The sequence below is a fragment of the Ceratotherium simum genome, chromosome 17 (genome assembly GCF_057802395.1).
Source record: "Ceratotherium simum simum isolate JZ-2026a chromosome 17, ASM5780239v1, whole genome shotgun sequence".
In the NCBI taxonomy this organism is placed as follows: domain Eukaryota; kingdom Metazoa; phylum Chordata; class Mammalia; order Perissodactyla; family Rhinocerotidae; genus Ceratotherium; species Ceratotherium simum.
In genome coordinates, this window is record NC_141916.1 from 5,077,873 (window position 1) to 5,082,460 (window position 4,588).

The following is a 4,588-nucleotide window of genomic DNA, read 5'->3' on the forward strand; positions in this document are numbered from 1 at the left end:
TTCTCAGTCAGGGTTTCTGGACTGGGGCTTGGGGTTTTGTATTTCTGGCAAGCTGCTGGTAGCAAGCTAGCCCCCATCAACAAGGCTAGCCCATACAAATTCCGGGGAAACAGAAGGTTTTCCGCATCTCCAGTCCCAGCCTTTAAACACACGATGCCTGTTGGTGAGAAGGTGGCTTTCTCAGAGGAGATTGATGGGTAGTTTGGAAGCGGCCCTCCACTTTCTTGCACTGTACATCCCTTGAAGGCTGGAGATGCACATTTCAGCCTTTCTTCTCAGCAGCTTAGTTCTGATGCCCCAACTTTTAGTTTAGGTAGAACCTCGTTGTGACATTTTTATAATTTAGGTTGAAATTTTAACCTTTCAAACACTTTGTGAGTAAAGGATCTCGATTCCAGTGGTCTGGTGACTGCCTCTCACCCATGTGCGGACAGCCTTGTTTTCTCGCTGGCTTGTGCGTGCTGTGCAGAAAGCCCTTTGGCGCTGCGGTGCCCGTGCCCCCCAGATTCTGCTGCTGCTTCTTGCTCCTCCGTCCTCACTCCTGTTCGTATCATGTTACTCCTGTAGTCCAAGAATGTCTGTTTTGGGTTACTGTCTCCAAAGGATAAAGTAGCTGGATTTCTCTAAGCAGTAGAGTTTACACAATTTGGGAGTGAACTTGAATTTTCAATCAAATCCTTACTTCCTCATTCAATGAACAACTGTGGGTCCCTAGTGTTGCTGCATCAAGTCTGTCTCCTCTGCCTGCATTTAAAAGCAATAATTTCTAGTGGCCTGACATCTAGCACGCTGTGGGTTTTTATAAGTGTCTTTTCTAATAGAGACCAGGACCTATGTTATCAGACTAGTGATAATGCAGCCAGTGGTCGGTCTGGCTCAGTGTTCCTCTTGAGCTAAAAGCAGCATAATTTAAGAGAAGGGCTCAGTGGGAGTTCTCCATCCCAGAACCGTAACCGGCCACCCTTCCCAAAAAATCCTTGATTATTCTGTGTTAATAAGAAACAGGCCAAATTCTTTAATCTGTTTCCTTGAGTGAAAATGTTCTGCTTGAACCTAACAAGGATGCATCTCTTAACTTATAATAAATGAGTGGGAGTTACACAAAGGCGAATGAAACTCTAGCGCATGCCCTCTTGTGACTGTTGACAGCTATGGACATTCAGTTCAGTGCTGAATTCAATTTAACGTTGACTCACTTCCGGAAATCCAAAGCGTTCTCATTACACACGGGTGAGTGTGTTTCCTCAAGGAGGTACAGACCTTGGCATCTCCTAGATGAGTGTGACTCACCGCTGTGTCTGGCTGCCATACAAGTAAGTATTGTTTTATTGAATAAGAGGGTAAAAAGCCACATAAAACATTGCGTGCTACAAATGGCCAGGGAATAATTTGACTTGCCTTGGTGCAACTTAATTTACACACTGGACTTCTAGAAAAGAAACCAAAAGCTCTTCCATAAATACAGCTTAGTCTGGGCACAAGAGCCATGAATGGTTTTGATTATTATTTTTTTAGATGAATTCCCCTAGCCACTTTTTTGGATTATGATATTTTTAAGATAAAATAAAACTACTTGAAAGCAAGGAGAAAATTAAACAGAATGAAAGTAAGATAAGAGGGGCTTGCAGTAGACAAAATAGAAGAGGAAGACAAAGAACATAGATTTTTCTCAGATTTCTAAAACATTGCCGTTTATTCTCAACTCCCCTGAATAAAATATACTTTTGTCTTTACAGGGCTAAAAATTTTTTTCCAAAACTTCTGATTTGTAGCCATATTTAAGATTTGACATATTGTCTCCAGAAAGAAAATATAAAGAACTTGTTTTTCAAGCTTGGATCACATCCAGAGGATATTGCTTTAAATAGAAGGATCATGCTGATTTTGAAAATTATGCTTGTTCTATATGATGCCAACATCTCTGGAATTTTATATACATGAGGATGTTCAGATAAATGCTGTGTACAGAGATCCTGATCGAGCATTTGTAGTAGTCCAGGGAAAAATTAGACTATAACTAGACTATTGTCTGGATATTTCCCAACATGACGTGTGCATTTGTTCTGAAGTATTCATCGAAGAGATACTAGAATGTCTTCTGAGGGGGAATCTGGGTTATTTGGAACATTTAAGTGAATAAAGGACATGGATATACACAGCCCCAGTCTGAATTTGTTTCTATACAGAGTCAGAATTAAGGAAAAGTGCGAGACAGTCACAAAAATATGTCCTGGAGCTGTTCTTGATTGCCCCTCCCCTGTGGCGTGGAAAGCCTTGATATCACACAGGGTTCCACTGTACGTCGGAGTTGCAGTTAGGAATTTCAGTCCTTTTCTTTATTTCTCATACATTTTAAGCTTTGTTTTCAGTATTTCGGTGCACTTTTTAAATTCTATACACCAGTTAATTGTGACCTCTAGCTCCCTTTCTGGAAATTCCGGCAGACTGGAATGTTGCCATGGATTCATCTAGTGCTAAGTTTTCTGAGCGATCCTTGGGGCTGTAGATTCTTCCAGCTCTCGCTGTTCCCTCGGGTCAGTGTCCCTGCACCACGCTGAGGGTAGAGCAATCTTTGGCGAGCACCAGGCCTTGTGTCCAGCCCCCTTGGGGCACCTCATGGCCAGTTTCCCTTATCTCCTGCCGAGTCCTCCAGGCGGTTCCAGGAGAGAGTGGAAACCCATTTTTCTTCCTCCCCGCCAAGTCTAAAAATGTCTTCCTAGTCTGGCTGAAATTCTCCCTCTTCGAACTCTCTCTTCTTGCACGCCCTGAGGCTTTTGGAAACAAAACCTGGGAAGTTCTGTCTCAGACCTCTCACAGGCAAGGAAGCCCAGCCTAGAGTCTTCTACCTGTTTGAATGCAGGAACAGAAAACGGAAAATATCTCAAATTATTATCCTGCCACAAATATTTTCTCATTTTTGGCTTCTTCAGTTCCTGGATCTGGACCATAATGTCTGATTTTCACAATAAAACTTGGATATGAATGACTCATGGAAATTGAAATCCAGCTTGCCATAATGTTGGTGAAGAAAGATGGATCTCATGTGCAGGGACTGAGAGTTAAAGGTTGGGGTTTGAAGCCTGCCCTTTACTACTCCACTAGCATGAAGGTAACTTTCCTGACTTTTTCCCTCTTCATTCCCTTTTTTCCATCTCTACTAGCGCTTAGTTCTGGCCTCCATTGTCTTTCCCCTGCACCACCATAACAATCTCCTAACTGGTCCCTCTGCCTCTAATAGCACCCTCTCCAGGCTATCATCTGTCTTAATGATATATACAAATAAGGTTCTCTGAGGTCCTGGATCAAAACCCTTCAATGGCTCCCTGTTGGCCAGAGGGCAAAGTTCAACCTTCATCACAATGGTTCCAGATGCTTCATGATCAGCTTCCTCATACTATTCAGTGGCAGATAGTCACAGGTGTCTTCCAAATTTCATTTTCTCTTTTTTTCCATATTAACATCACCACAAATTTTGAACTGAGCACATTAGCCACCATAACGGAATCTATTAGAAGTCTTTAGCAGTAGTTGTGGCCATGTGACTAGTTCTGACCGACGAGTTGTAAGCAGAAGTGTCCCGTGGCAGACGGGACTTTTAAGAATCTCTCTTAAAAGACAGCTGGTTTATGCCTTTGTTCCTTTTTTCTCTTCCTTCTTTCCCTTTTGCTGCTCAGAATGTGGATGCGATGGCTGAATATGGAGTAGCCATTTTGGACCTCAGACAGACCCTAGAAATGGAGGCCATGGGTGGTGAAACAAGATTGAATGAATCTGGGTTCCTGAAGGCTTCATTTCACCGACCCACCATACCAACCCAGAACCTCCTTGTTCCTCGCTGGTAACATATTCCTAAAGAAAATGCTCTCCAATCTCCTTTCCCTTCCTTCTGCTATTCTTGAATTCATCACACGATTTCTTCCTGCTCCTCAGCTTTATGCTTTATCTTTCTGGCAAATTTCTTCTTGTTAAGACCCACTTCAAGGGTCTCCTCCTTTGAGAAGACTACTCATTCTCAGCCAGGCAAATTTGGTAATTCTTTCCTTTTGCCATCATTGTATCTAGTACACCTGCCTAATAGAGTACTCATCACCTGCCACTATCAATGCTTTACTCCCCTATTTGTTCTCCATCCCTACGGTGAACTCCTTCAGGTCGTGACTATGGTTTTTTTCTATTTTTTCGTTTCCTGTTCCTAGCACACAATTGGATCCAAAAGTATAATTATTCAATGAATGAACAATTGAATAAAATTCTCTGAGTCTCCATTTCCTCATCTGTAAAATGACAGTAATAATAATAATTCCCATCCTATAGGTTTTTTTGAGAATTACATCAGATGAGAAACGGGACAGTTCTTTGTAAACTATAACACATTACCAAGAAGACTAAGATGTTGTGGGCTTATCCAAATTTCTATTATCTGGTCAATCACTTTGCACAAATATAATTTCTGCAGAATCTAGAGCTATTGATCTACTTTAAATCTACAGGAAATGGTAACAAAGGATCAATTGGAATGAGGGCACACTTCCGATCTTAGCAATATAAAAATTAATAATATAACCAAGGGTTCTTAAGGTCGATTTAA

General features: G+C 41.7%; 1 long non-coding RNA gene across 1 annotated transcript; it reads left to right on the forward strand.

Annotated features, from left to right (window-relative positions):
• The first annotated feature begins 1,223 nt into the window (after positions 1-1,223).
• LOC147914679 (uncharacterized) lies at positions 1,224-4,265 on the forward strand. The gene is made up of 3 exons (XR_015554872.1): positions 1,224-1,313; positions 2,931-3,109; positions 3,675-4,265. It is a non-coding gene; the product is annotated as an uncharacterized LOC147914679 (long non-coding RNA).
• The last annotated feature ends 323 nt before the right edge of the window (positions 4,266-4,588 follow it).